Raw genomic sequence first — 14,292 nt, forward strand, 5'->3', positions numbered from 1 at the left:
TCCAGCACCAAATGGGCCAGGAGGGTCCCGTCACTGTCCTTTTCCAGCGCTGTTCATGGTCTTGCCAGCACACACACGTGCTCACACACACACACACACACACATGCTCACACACACACAAATTGCATTCTCTAAGCCTGAGGGTCAGCAGGAGAAGCGTGCTCTCATCCCTGGACACAGCAAAGGATGCATCTGTGTATCTCACAGGCTCGCTTTTGTTTCCCTTCCATTTCCTTTCCTCTCCCTGACCTTCCTCTTGGACAGGACACCTGTATGACTAACTGGAATTTAATGAAGACAATTGAATAAATAAACAGCAGCCCAGATTGCAGCACTGACATCAGGCTGTAACGTGCCTGTGACTCCCAAGCACCGGGCGATGTCTGGGGGCGGCTCTGAGAACCACGTCCCAACGCTGTGCCTACTCCGGAAGAAGGAAAAAGCACTGCAGGATTATTAATTGAGAAGCTCACAAACTTAGCAGCCCTGAAGTTTGCTGAGAAACATCTGACTCACTTGTGGGTCCTATTTCCAGCACAGGTGACCTCAGAAAGAGGAAATCCAATGGTTGGCCCAGCCTGCAATAACACTCCTGAGGAAGCAGGGAGGCTCTGGTTTGGGTTAAATGATTTTATTTAATAACACCACAATGACAACCCAACAGTTTAGAAGTCAAGTCTAACTTAAAAAAAAATTTGAAAGAAATCTTAACTTGCAACTTGTGGGGTGGAGCAGGATGATGGGGTTTCTTTCCTTGCCTTTCAGGGTGTTTTGGGTAAACCTTGCTCCTATTTCTCAAGTTTTCTTTCCCTGTGGCCATGAGGATGTTTTTAAATGAAATCCTTCATTTCAGTCTCCTGCTTTGCCCAGGACCTGGAGCTTTATGAAATGAAGCAAAACTTGTGAAGTGTCTCAAGACATGACACGAACGCAGTTCTGACTGTCCTTTGGATCTCCATCTGCTGCGCATCCCGGTGGCTCCACGTACCGTTCATGAGGTGGCACATCAACTCTTGGAGAGCGGAGGCTGCACTAGACCTCTAATTCCCATCCAAAATCCCTCACATGCTGAGAAACATCCTCACCCCAAGGACAAAGCTGTCCCGAGTCCCAGCAGAGCGGGTGGGACGTGCAGCTCAGGTTGCATGTGGAGGCACAGCTCGATAAGTTATGTCCCATCATGATGTCACAGCACGGAGAAATGCCAAGAGACTGGTACATCATCTCACCAATATAGCAGCATGAGCTGTTCACGACAAGAGCAGAACATCTTGAATCCTGAAGTTTCCAATATGTTCCAGTTCTTTGGAAGCCCAGTAAAATGTCATCTGCTCAGTTGCGATGCAGTGGGACATTGCTGACTGGAAGCCAGCCCCAGCCCTGGTGAAAGCTGGTAGATCCATCCCACAGCTGATGTTTGGGAGGAGGTTGCAGTGATGGTAGGTGTTTCATGAAAAGGCGGCATGTGTTGACATGTTGGCTTGGTGGAAAAGGAAAAGCAATCCCAACAATTTTCAAAGCACCAGATCCAGCTGGAACAAAACTGGAGCATCCCAGCGGAGGAGTGCCCCCCCTTCCCGTTGCCTGGCCTCCATCCTGGCAGTGAGATCCTCCTGTGGAGAGGCAGCGGGGGGACGTGAGGAGCCCCCACCAGCCCGGCTCACCAGCACCCACAGGGAAGAACAGGCGTGTGCGGAGAGCACCCCAAGATTTTCACTGGAGTATTTTACATCCTCCTCCTCCCTGCTGGGCTCCTGTGCCTCACTGTGCACTGCTAGAAGGAAAAGACAAAGATCCCCTCCTGCCCAGAACACCACCACAAACTCGGCCCTTCGTTGCGGTGTGGTCAGCCCGCTCAGCCCAGAGCCTGGTTCCCCCACGCACGTGGAGGCTTTGCTACTCAGCAGAGCCTTGACATCCATTTATCCTCAGCTGCTCATTTCCCTTCACCCCATGGTTGCCAGCCGGGCACTCATCCTGCCCCGTGCCCGCGTTGCTCCCCACACTCTAGTCCCCGCATTTTTTTTGGGGGGGGGGGGGGCACGCAGCCCGGCGAGCTCCGGAGGCACACTCAGCGGCACACAAGTCTCCTATTATAGCTTATTAGAGGGCTATTATAGACTCACTCATTTAGAGAATTACTCATTTTTTAGGCCTTTCAGGAACTTTAATGAGTTGTTTTAAACACATGCAGCAGATGTGGCCTTGGGATGAGCTCCTCTGAAACCCTCCCTCCCCCAGCCCGTCGGGCAGCAGCAAGCACACAGCCGGGACCCCTCCCTGCTCCAGAGGGGCTGGGGCTCCCTCTGCCACCATCTTGTCCTTGCTGTACCCAAGCATCTCCAGCCCACCTCTGCACCCACTGCTCCCGCTGCAAACCCCGAACCAGCCCGGTGCTGGCTCTCTGCTTGCAATCTCACTTTTGCTGGATGGAGGACTCCCAGAGGATGCAGGAGAGGGGAAAAATGCAGGGAAAAGAGAAAAGGAGAGGATGGGTGTGTTGGGGCTGTCTGGGGCAGGCTTGGGGTCTGACCTTCTTTTAGGAAGGGAAACAAGTGTCCGCTGGTGTGGCAGGATCAAGCATCAAACGCTGCTCCAGAAAAGCCAGGAAGGCTCAGGAACAGCCAGGAGTTTGGCGTGCCAGTTGGCTGATGATAGGCGCAAAAAACTCACATGGCTCCTTATTCCCACCCCTCTCCCTTCCCAGCCTCACCCCTTCCCAAAGCCACCACAAAGGATTAAGTTGCAATTTGCTGAGCTGGTGGATGATGCAAGGCGCTGCCCCGTGAGAAAAGCAGCCTCCGAGAACAGGCAGATACTCAGCCCTGGTCTCTGCCTCCTCCCAGAAATCTCCTCGGAGTTTTTGTTCCCTTTTTCTCTTTTGGATATCCAACAATGTATTCACAAAACCTGGACCAAATTATAGCCCATTACCCAATCCAGCTCATTCCAAATCCCCGGCATTACTGCAATCAATAAAGGGGAAGCCAGCTCATATCACAGCTGAGCCCCTGAGCCAAGTGTGCCGTTCCCAGACCTGCTACAGGTTCCCTCTTACACCCACAGACTCACTCCTGTTCCCTCGTGCAGTGCAGGATGGCTCATTTCTGCCAACTCAGGCTGGAGAAATCAGGATGGAGTTTAACAAGGAAAAAAGAAAAAAAAAAGAGAGGGGAAAGGAGAAGGGAAAAAGAAACCAAAGGTTTTGAGTATGGGGGAAATCTTCAGGCCGTGCTGGAATGTAGATTCTAATTAGAACTTATTTAAACACCCCCGGATTACAGGTTGCACATGCAGAGCGATCGCTTACGCAGGAGGTGACCCCTGAAGAGGAGGCGGGATGGGGAAGCTCCCTGACGGCAGGGGCCGAGGCAGAGGATGGTGACAGAGCCCCTCTGTCCCGGGGACAGGGTCTGCCCCTACTGTCCTGCCTGGCTTCCCTTGCCAAGGGCCACCGCTGAAGTTTTGCAGACCTCAGCCCCTTGCAAAGACAACAACATGCAACTGCTGACAGTGATTGCTGTAGCTTTGTTGTTTCTGCATTATTTTTTTTTTTACCTGCTGCTGTAACGCTGCTAGAACTAAGGAAACATTTAACCACACCTACCAGCTCTGCTGCAAGAGGGGATTTCAGGAGATAAAACATAAGGACCAAACCCGAACTGCAGAGAGCGTTGAGGTCTTTCAGGACTCCCAGGAACGAAGGCGTCAGTTTAAATTGCACTGACAAGAAGTTGCCTTTGGTGCTTCCCTGCTGAACCTGCTTTGGTTCAAATGCAAGTCAGCAAGCGTGGAAGTGACTGGTTAATGGAGTTAAATGCTTCCATCTCTCCGAGGGAGCCGGAGCTTTACCTGCAGTAGCTGCCGTGCAATGTGGTCACTGACAGCACCAGGACTGAACTGCGATGCCTGGGCAGATGCAGGAGTTAAATAATCCCCCAGAAACAATCCCCCACTGCAGACGATGGGAGGAGGTCAGCTTACGGGGCAGGGTGGAGAGGCACTGTGCAAGCGAGCCAACTGTAGCTGAGCTGGGAAAGAAATCAATCTCTTTCTGCTTTTCTGAGTCTTTGCAGAGTCGCTGTGACCTGGCAAAGCATGAGAAGAAAAGAGTGAGCTGGGGTGGGTGCCCGCTCGGGTGGGTGCCCGACTCCTAGGGGCAGCCAGCAGCTCCACTGTGGGCTGGGGTGCTTCAGCCAGGGAAAGCGAGCAGAGACACAAGTGTTTGGCAGCAAATCTCATTTTCTGAAGAGCTCTGCCTCACCTGGTTCTGTGGCCTTCAGGTTAAGTAACAGCAGCAGTGCAGGCTTGGCCAGTCAGCGCTAAAAATACATGCCCCATTAACCCAGTTACATGCCCAGCAGTGAGAGGGAGCAGCAATCTGCCTCAATTCCCCTCAGCAGCAATGTTCTGCCGTGCCCCCCTGCTCCCCCTCCCCAGAAGCACTTGCAGAGCAAATGCACAGCGCTCTGGGATGTCTGCCAGGAAAACATCATAAAATGTAAACCAAAGCTTGCTCCCTAAAAGCACAGTTTAGCCTGGTTTCCCTTACATCTCCTTTTCTCCTCTTTCACTTGTTTTTTCTCCCCACAAGTGGCAGCAAACTGCTCCTCTGGCATTTTTTAAACTCTCTGGGTTGGAGCTGTAGGGTCTGCTGGGGATTTGTCCGTCATGCCCATCACTGGGCCTCGTGGCACGAGGGAGGAGATGGAGATCTCTGGGGCTGCAGAGCTTCGAAACGTGACCCGCGATGGGAGTGGTTGATCCGACACCCGGCACGTCCCAGCTGCTCCCCCAGCACTGCACATGGCGAGGGGAGAAAATGGTTTCCAGGAGGGGAGCCATGTCTGTCCAACACCGAGCCTGCCCCTGCTCCCCACTCCTGCACCCCACATGTGCATTTTTTAGAGCAGCCGCTGCTTTTCAACCACTGCGGCTTGTCAGACCTCGTCAAGAGAGACAAGAAGGAGCAGAGAGCTGTAACAGGGGCTGAAGGGTGCAGGGAGCACGCCAGGAAGGAGCTGGGAGGGAGCTGGCCCTGCGGAGGGGCACACACATGCCCAGGCTGTGCTGCTGTGTCTGGAATGAAGCACTGCAAGGTCATGTTACATACCTCGCTCCATTGAGGAGATAGAATAGAATAGAATAGAATAGAATAGAATAGAATAGAATAGAATAGAATAGAATAGAATAGAATAGAATAGAATAGAATAGAATAGAATAGAATAGAATAGGAATAATTTTCAGTTAGAAGGGACCTAGACTAGTCATCTAGTCCAACAGCCTAGGAAATATGAAATGCTCTGTTGATTAGCAGCATTTTCCTTCGGCCCATGGGAACCAAGTGCAAGTTCCCAACAAGTGCGGGGAGAAAAAAAGCTGTGGGTATTTTTTCTTCCTTTTCCTTCTCACAGAGCTGGCAGCTCTCCTGCCTCTCTTATCTTTCGCTGAACAGAGCACTGAAAGATTTTTTTCCAGCATGAGAGTTGCAGCTGGAGGCCTATGTGTAAATAATAAATGCATAAGCAGCAAACGAGAAAAGCATGAGGCCATGGAAGAAACCTCCCCGTAATTGAAAAGATGGTGTTCAGCGGATGGGAGGGGAGAGCATCGTTTTAAGCAGAATACAAATAGAGAGAGTAATACAAATATCTAAAGTGGCCTCATCGTTTGCTTATCCTGGGGAATGAGTTTCACTTCATGAGGCTTACTGCTGAACTCAGAATTCTGCACAAGGGTATCGCACGCGTTGGGGGATCATTCTGCTTGTCCCAGAAGCCTCGGATATTGTCTACAGCTCATACACGGGCCCTGATTTGTGACTATGGCTCTGGTTCAGAAGAGCCTTTGTTTTCTTGCTGTTGCTTCCAGGAGATGATGCTTTCAGTGGAAGTGGGGAGTCTTATTTTATATCAATGACTGCAAAGATATCTTCCTTTCTTAATGCAATAAACTAATAAAAGTTGACAATAGCATCTGTTCCCAGGGTTTAATCTGCATATAGATCAGGAATGTGGTGATTCCAGCAGGAGGAAACAAGATTTTGATGAAAGAAGATAAGATGGAAAAAATACCATCTGGAAAATAAAGGAAGGAAAGGTTGAGGCCGTGACAGTAATGGGAGATTTTAAAAATTACATACTCTAAATCAGATTGATCTGGGATTGTACCTGGGCTCTCTGCCCGTCGCATGGGACACAAAGAGTTTACTCATGTGCTGTTTGGAGGGGGGGCCCAGCACTGTGCTGTGCCTGCCTCCAGTCTGCTTTAGCCATTGCTCCCCAATTATGTCCCCTACATCAGTGCTGAGGGAGAGGGGAGACCAGTCTGGTATATACTGGCTCCGGCTTTGGGGTTTTTCTCCTTCTGAGCAGCAAGTTCAGGGTGAGATGTGATATCAGACAGCCTGTCCAGGGCTTGGGATGGGGACTTGACACTAGAAAATGGCTGGTTCAGGTGCTGCCATGAAGGAAGAAGAAAGAGTGGGCAGAAGCAGGAGAGCTCTGCAGCAGAAACTGAGAAGGAAGGAACCTACGGATGCTGAAAGATATGGAGCAGCTTTATATCTTACCATCTGTATCTTGGAAGGTCTCTTTGCACCAGGCAATCTTGTAAGGTGTTCCTGTACTTCTTATTTCTTCCCAGAATGGTCTAGATCACTAGAAAGGCAGGGTAGAATTTTTCCTCAGGAAGCGTTTTCTGCAAATCATCGCCGCACAGATGGTGCCCTGGGTTCAGTGGAGTTTGGTGACCCATTGTGCACACACACCCCTTGGCCTCCCAGGAGGGTCTGGTGTGATGAGACAAGTGCTGGGAATGACACGCTGCTGCAGTTGGTGGGACCCATCGGAGTATCTGAGAACAGCAGCCTGCTTTAGCCAGAATCTCAGTGAAATTGGGAAGTCTGGCAGCACAATAGACTGATCAAAGTTGTCCTTCCTGCCCGGTAGCACCCATGACTATGTCTCCTAAAAGCTGTCACAGATCTTTAAACCCATTTCAACAGCATCTTCTGCAGTGCAGGACCGAGCCTCCAGCCATGCTCCCACCCTGCCAAGAGTCTGAGACCAAGTTTTGGTATGAGACCTGGACCCATTCCTGCATGTGCAAGGCAGCAAGGGGACTGCTGGGCTCTTCAGTTTGGCCAAGCAGAAAGTGTTTGTGGGGATAAAATGCCCCTTCCTTGGAGTCTCCCCATCCTTCTGCTTCTTCTGCCCCAGAGTTTCTCTGGGAAGCCTGTACCTGGATAAATGCTCTTCTTAGAAACAAGCAGTCCCAGGCTGTGATGATGCTTGTGCTGTGGCTTCTGCATCAGTTACAGCCCTCGCAGTTGTCCCCTGTGGTCAGGGGGCAGGAAAGCTCCTGGGGGGCCATGGGGAGAGGGTGGGGGTGGCTGGAGGTGGGCTGGGCAGAGTGGTCTAGGAAGGAAGGGGCTGGTGTCCGTGTGCCAGCCGGAGCCGCATCCCTGCCTGCGGTCCCCAGCCACCCTCTCCTGACATCAGAAATGTGCCCCTGAGGTCGATGACATCATCGCGCAGAGGAAATGACCTCATAGGGAGGACAACAGCAGAAACTGAGATGCCAGGTGATGGCTTCAGAAATATTGCGGTCATTGTCATGCAAATGTCCTCAGTGGTAAAGAAGGAGTGGGGAGAGGAAAGCACAGAGAAAACTGATGTGTCGGCAGAATTGTTTCTATACAGAATATTTTTCAAAGACTTCAATAAGGCAACAGCAGCATTTGAAAAAGGGAGTATGAACAAAGAAAACACAGCTGCATCTTCATTCATGAAAGGAAAGAGGTTGGGTATGTGGCTATCAATCTCGGCTGGGCGTGGGGTGAAACATCAGGGACAGATTGGGGCAGATAATGTACGTATTTTTCTGCAAATATTTGACGGCTCAGATTAGTTTGCTTTAGCTGCTTCTTCCCCCTTTTGTGTTCCCACTCCATAAACATTAGCACTATCAACTTTTACTGGCAAGAGTGCTCTCAGTGGGAGATTTCAACAGCTGATTCATTGAGGATTTGCAGGAAACAGAATTTTAAAGGGAAATTTGCATTGTAAGTGCTTTTCATGTTCAGCTAATCAAGGCACACAAACAATACCATGAGACTTTTATGGCCAATTACAGCATAGCTCAAATATTGGCGATGGAGCCAAGGGTTAGAAATTCTCCAGCAGACGTTCACCCCATAGATGGGAGCCTCGAGCCGATGCGGCGGGGTGTGTTCCTGGGGCCAGCGGGACTCGGGTGGCTCGGGGGGCCGTGTCGGGGATGGAGCTGGCTCTCAGGGTGCACACTGCCAAGAAGAGGAGCAGAGAGAAGGCTCAAAGTGCTGTGAGTGGGAGCTCACACGTGTCCTGCGAGCAGATAGCGCCGTGGCAGAGGCTGTAGAAATGCTGACAGCTGGGCTTGGAGAAGTGCTGACCAGAGACAAGGCAAAAATTTTCAGAGAAGCATCCAGCAGTTCAGATAACTATCTTGAACCCTTTTGATCTTGAACTCAATCTGAAACTATTGCACAGAAGTTCTCCCATGACGTTTGCACCCCATGGTGATTTTTGTTGGATTTGCAGACCCCAAGAATTGTTCCTGGCTTTCCCAGCTCAGTGTTTTCATTTCTCATTCTGGCCAAAACCTGAAGGAACAAAGAGGCCTGGGGGAAGAATATTAAACAGGATCTACAGACTTCTAAAAATGTCCTCGAGTGGAGGTTCGTGACCTAAGCAATGGCTCAAGTTAAGGCCTGGGGAGGAAGTTATGAGTCTGACTGTAACTTTCTATCCTTTTTGCTTTACTTTCTGATTTGCATCACCACTCAGGAAAAAGCTTATAATAGTTTGCATTTAATATTTCTGGGATAACATCCTGGCTTTACACCACATACTGCTCTGGTGCAAGAGGGCACAGCCTGATACAGGCAGGACGCGAACTCTGCCGCGGTGAGAGTGTTGTGTGAGCCGGGCACGCGGTTCCTGGTTGTTCTCCCAAGTCTTTCTTAAATCTTCTGCTTTTCTGCGCCTACTGCACTTTCTTTGTCTTCCTTTATTTGCTCAAAACTTTTCTTCTTTGGAGCTATTTAAGACCGAGTTCCAAGGGGTCTGTACCATTTCTTTCAATTAACCTTCATATCAAAGAGATTGCACTGTGTTGAACGAGTGTTTTTGGAGTAAATGCTAAAAAAACCACTATCCTGATTTTTCTTTCTTTTCTGTTATGCCTGGTGGCATCAACACATGCCCGTCACAGCTCTTTCATTCCTAGAGCAGCTCCATCTCTAACACGTACTTCTTTTTTCTTCTTTTTTTTTTTTTTAATTTTAATTTTATTGTGCAGCCACTTACGTTTTTGTGCCTCCTTGTTCCGATTTCTTCAAAATATTTTCTCTTTCTAACTTCCTACCCAATGGCAGCAGGAGCCTTTCTGTGCTCAGGGGAAGCTCTATTGAATTCTTGTCCGTTCCTCTGAAAGCAGTGTGCTCTCTTTGAAACTGCAACAGAAATTCTAGTGGTAGAAACTATGAAATATTTTCTTCTCCAAGTGAATTTAGTGCTGTTGTATTTAACTCCCACGTAGCAACAAAAAGCCCACCCTTCAAGTCCCTTTTGGATGGGGAGGAGCCATGGGACCTGCAGCGGGAGGGATGCAGCGGCACATGAAGGCATCGGAGGAGAGTGGTGGAAGCAGGGGATGTCCAGGAACAAGTCCCAGAAAGCATCCAGTGCTGCAAGGTCTTTTGTTTATTTAATTTTTTTAAGAAAAAATGGCAGAAGGAGAAGCTGCTGAGAGCTTTGGGAAACCTGGCCACAGCTACAAACCTTGAATAACCAGATTTAGTTCCTAACAATGGAAACGGAGCACTGTGCATCCCAACGCTGACCTGAAGGACCGGTTGAGCAGGAGCTTGGCTCCTGTGTCTTTCTTACGGAGACCATCAAGAGGCCACAGTGACTTTGTGATGGATGTCCTACGGAGTTTGAAAATGGGCAGAGATCATCCATACAAGTCAACTCTCAGAGCTAAAAAGTTGTATGCAGAATAATTTCAGATCCTGTCATAAACCCTGTATTTAGGTTTCACTTCCCCCATCTTTCTGTAGCAGAGGAAGCCACAGCGTCAGGAAGAGGCCCAGGAGCAACAGAAAGTGCCTGATTGACCCTCACAGGGACTCACGAGGGATGGGTGTCCCCAGGGACACGGGTGCCTCCTGCACCACCCGCACACAGACCACTCCAGCTCCCGCCGCGAAACAGGAGCCTTTTTCACTTGTGGAGCTTATTCACAGAGAACATCCTGCGTGGGGCCAAATAGCCCTAATTATATCTCTTCAAAGGCCTGGGTCTCTGGGCAATTTACTGTGGCAATATTTTCAGTGTTTTTAATTAAAAGTTTCAAAAAGTTGGGCCTGTTGGGTCAAAGGAATTGCCTGTTGCTCTGGCCCATCATCTGCTTGGAAATTGTTTACCTGGGCATATTTTTCCCCCTTTTAATTAAAGCTGAATTAAAACCCAGGTTATTTGAAAGTGGAGATAATGACTGTAAAAACCTATTTGCATTTTCTATGCATTACAGCTGACCGATGCACCCTCAGCTCTGGACTGCCAGGGCAGGGGAACAGACCCAGTGTCCCCCTCAGCTCCTGGCCCCTCCTGGCCACACACGTGCTGCTCACCCCGGGGGTTTCAGGGATTTCGTGCTCAGAGGAGGGGGTGCTGTTCCTGCTGCCCCTGCAGAGCAGCTCTGTATGGGCTGCAGGTAGAGCCTAGCACGGAGCAAGCCCTGCGGTACTTAAAGGCACACGGCAGCACCATGGGCGTGGGGATGCATAAAGATTTCTAACTTTGCTCATCTGTTGGAGAGGCAGAGCTGATGGTCCTTATCTTTGATAGTGCTTGTGCTCACCCCAGACAGTGCCCAAAAAAATGTTGTCATCCTGGTTAAAAGAAGAGAAAGAGAAAAGGATGAGAAAAAGGATGAGAAAAAGGAAAAGGGGAAGGAGAGGAAAGGAGAGGAAAGGAGAGGAAAGGAGAGGAAAGGAGAGGAAAGGAGAGGAAAGGAGAGGAAAGGAGAGGAAAGGAAAGGAAAGGAAAGGAAAGGAAAGGAAAGGAAAGGAAAGGAAAGGAAAGGAAAGGAAAGGAAAGGAAAGGAAAGGAAAGGAAAGGAAAGGAAAGGAAAGGAAAGGAAAGGAAAGGAAAGGAAAGGAAAGGAAAGGAAAGGAAAGGAAAGGAAAGGAAAGGAAAGGAAAGGAAAGGAAAGGAAAGGAAAGGAAAGGAAAGGAAAAAACCAAAGAAAGATGTAAGATCCCTGATAAGGTACTCAGGCCCAAACAGACGTAGCAATGTCAAGCTTTGGAAGAGGCTTTTCCCCGCGTGCAGGGGTGCCCGCCGTGCCCACCCAGGCCTGCTCCCTGGGCGGTGCTGGGTGCTGCCCCACACACACCGCGGGCACCTCCCGCCACAGGGTTACACCTTCGTGGTGCCACGAGCAGCTGTGTGAGCTCTGGGCCTTAGTGGGGGGAAAAAGGCCTCTCAGTTCTCCTTACAAACAAATACAGCTATTTGTGAATCCACCCCGGCGTTCCGCTAATGATGTGGGATCTCAGGCAGCTTTGTAAAAGTAATTACTTTATTTGGGGTAAAAGACACATGTGAAAAAATTCCTACAAGCAGAGCAAGCATTTCCGTTGCACTCACTGAGCATCTCCCCAAATGCAGAACACATCGGCGGCTGCTTTTATTTGCAGTTCTGATCCTGGCGCTTGTGGGAATTAATGGCTGTAGGTTTTGAAATGCAATTATAGGCTTTGCAGTGGTAATTTTGTTTTTATTTCCCACTGCGTTTGCTGTTGCTCTGCGGAGAGGAGAGGCTTTAGTTAAAACTCATGTAACACAAGCGTACCTACAATTTGTTTGCTTTTTCTAGAAACTTTTCTCTTTCCCTTTGTGGACTGCTGGTCCGTGGGATGTTTTCTTCTGTCTCAATACAAATAAATGTCCGGGTCCTCAATGGTTGGGACTGGTAATAGGATACAGAAGCTTTCACCTCGAGGTCATTTGCTTAAATCCAAAGTAGCTCAGTCAAGACCAAAGGCTGTTGCAGCCTGACGGCTTGTCAGGGGCCAGCGATGGCAAGAAAAGCTTTGGGTGGCTGAGCCACACTCACCGCGGGCGGGGGCTGCCTTCCCACACCGCCCCCGGCAGCTTCCCCCGCCCGGGTCTGAGCAACGCTTCGGGGGCTGAAGCCTGGCTTTGCCCACTGCCTGCGGCCGGCCACAGAATTATCCTTCACTAGGAAGTGGATCAAGTCATTTGATTTCTGGACAAAATTAATCAAAACCAAAACTGCCTGGGAGAACATATTGGTTTCAGCACTTTTCCCAGTTAGTTTATTTGTACCACTTGAAAATAAGCTTTTTATTTACAATTTTTCACAAACTTGTCCTGGAGAAAAAACATGAAGAGTCAGCATGAAAAATGCTAGGAAAACCCCAAATGTTATGACAAAACAGAAGGAAAAGGCTGCCATTCCTGAACAGCTTAAAAGTCCATGGAGATGGTTTCTTTTGAGAAATCGAAGAAACTGTTGTTTTAGGTCCAAGAAACAGTTTGGGAATTATTAGGTCCAAACTCTGTGGTTGGTGAAGATTTGTACTTTTTCATCCCACTTAAGGATGGGAAATATCCTCAACATTTTCCACAAAATGTGACTACAGTTAAGTAACCCTTGCCTGCCCAGTTTGGCATCTGCTACCGCAAAACTGCATCAGCATCAACTGGTGCTTTTGGTGCAACTAGACCAAGACCCGCGGTCCAACAGCGACTGTCCCAGTATAGGACTAGTGCGGCACCGGCTTGAAAGAGGCATCAGAAATGGATGTTGGAGGAGATGCTGAGCTGAGAGCTGCAAGCTCAGGGGTTTTGCTTATATTCAGACAGAGGCTTAACGTGTCATGTCACTCCGAGCCTGTATCACTTTGCACTGCGACGTCTCTGCAGCCATTCTCACGGTCTCGCTCGGCAGAAATCAGCGCTGCAGGAAAGCCCCACACACGTGGAAAACCCCGTGTAACCCCTTTGCCCACCCCACACGCCTCTCTATCCATCCTGTGGCCCCATTCCCACACCTGGCCGGTGTTTCCCCGCCATGCCCCCTCCTTAGCGTGCCACATTAACTGCTGGTGAGGCTTTCTGCAGCGCCCCGCGGACTGGCAGGTACTTTGTGCTGGATTAATCATGCATTACACAAGCAGTAATTTGTGGTGGTATTGAACATCTCACAACCCGGGGAGGCATCAGGAGCCCAGCAACTTCATTATGTGTCTCCCTGAGTCGAGCGACATGGGGTGAATGGGAAAACATCTCCCTCGTCAGTGAGTGCTGCTGCTCCCCTCGCCCAGGAGACCCAGGAGAGGGAGGGAGCACGACAAGGCTCCAATGGGACAGAGTCAGCAGTAATAGTTAATGCTTGCCTTAAAAGAAGAGCTTGAACTTTTAAAAGTTAAATATTTTTTTTAATTGTTTTAATTCAGTCATTTTTATCCTTCCTTCTTCCAAGTGCCAGGCAGAGCTAAACAAAACACAACAAGGTCAGTCAGGGTGGTTTGGAAAAGTCCACCCTTGGGTGGGAGTGGAGGAGGATGGAAGCCCAGGTACCCCCGTACCTAACACCCAGCGGTTCAGAGGCACCCGGGGGACGGGCTGGCTCTGCCCTGGGCTTGGGGGGCAACCAGTCACATCGCCTGAGTGGGCAGTGGGCCCACCTGCACCTCACCCCTCACCACGTCAGCATTCACGCTGAATGCCAGAGGAATGAATTACACACGGAGAAGGGCATCCTTGGGAGACGGAGCCAGGGAAAAACCCAACTTCTTTGCACCTAATTAGATGTTGTAGCATCCATGGGGATAACTAGAGCGGAGCCGCCTGAAAGCTCCTCTGCAGGAGGTTTCAAACTGGTCACTCATTCGGGCTGATCCCAACAAACTCACCTCTTGCCCAGTCACTATAGATTATTCATCGTCATGACAATACCAACAAGAGGATAATATTTCAGTTTTGTGCATTAGACCAGCAAGATGATAATATTCAGATTTTACACACTAGAAAACTGAAAAAACAGCCATTACCCTGTACAGGACTTTGTAGCACCCTCCTGCAAGCCCTTTTCCATGCTCAGCCTGAGCTGCCACATGTCTGCAAGCTCGGGGGTAGCAGGTGTGATCCCCACTGAGGGGTGTGCTGAGTGTGACAGCATGAGGTCCCCTGCAGCACCTTTAAGCATTAGTAA

This window comes from Strix aluco, chromosome 10 (genome assembly GCF_031877795.1).
Source record: "Strix aluco isolate bStrAlu1 chromosome 10, bStrAlu1.hap1, whole genome shotgun sequence".
Classification (NCBI taxonomy): Eukaryota; Metazoa; Chordata; class Aves; order Strigiformes; family Strigidae; genus Strix; species Strix aluco.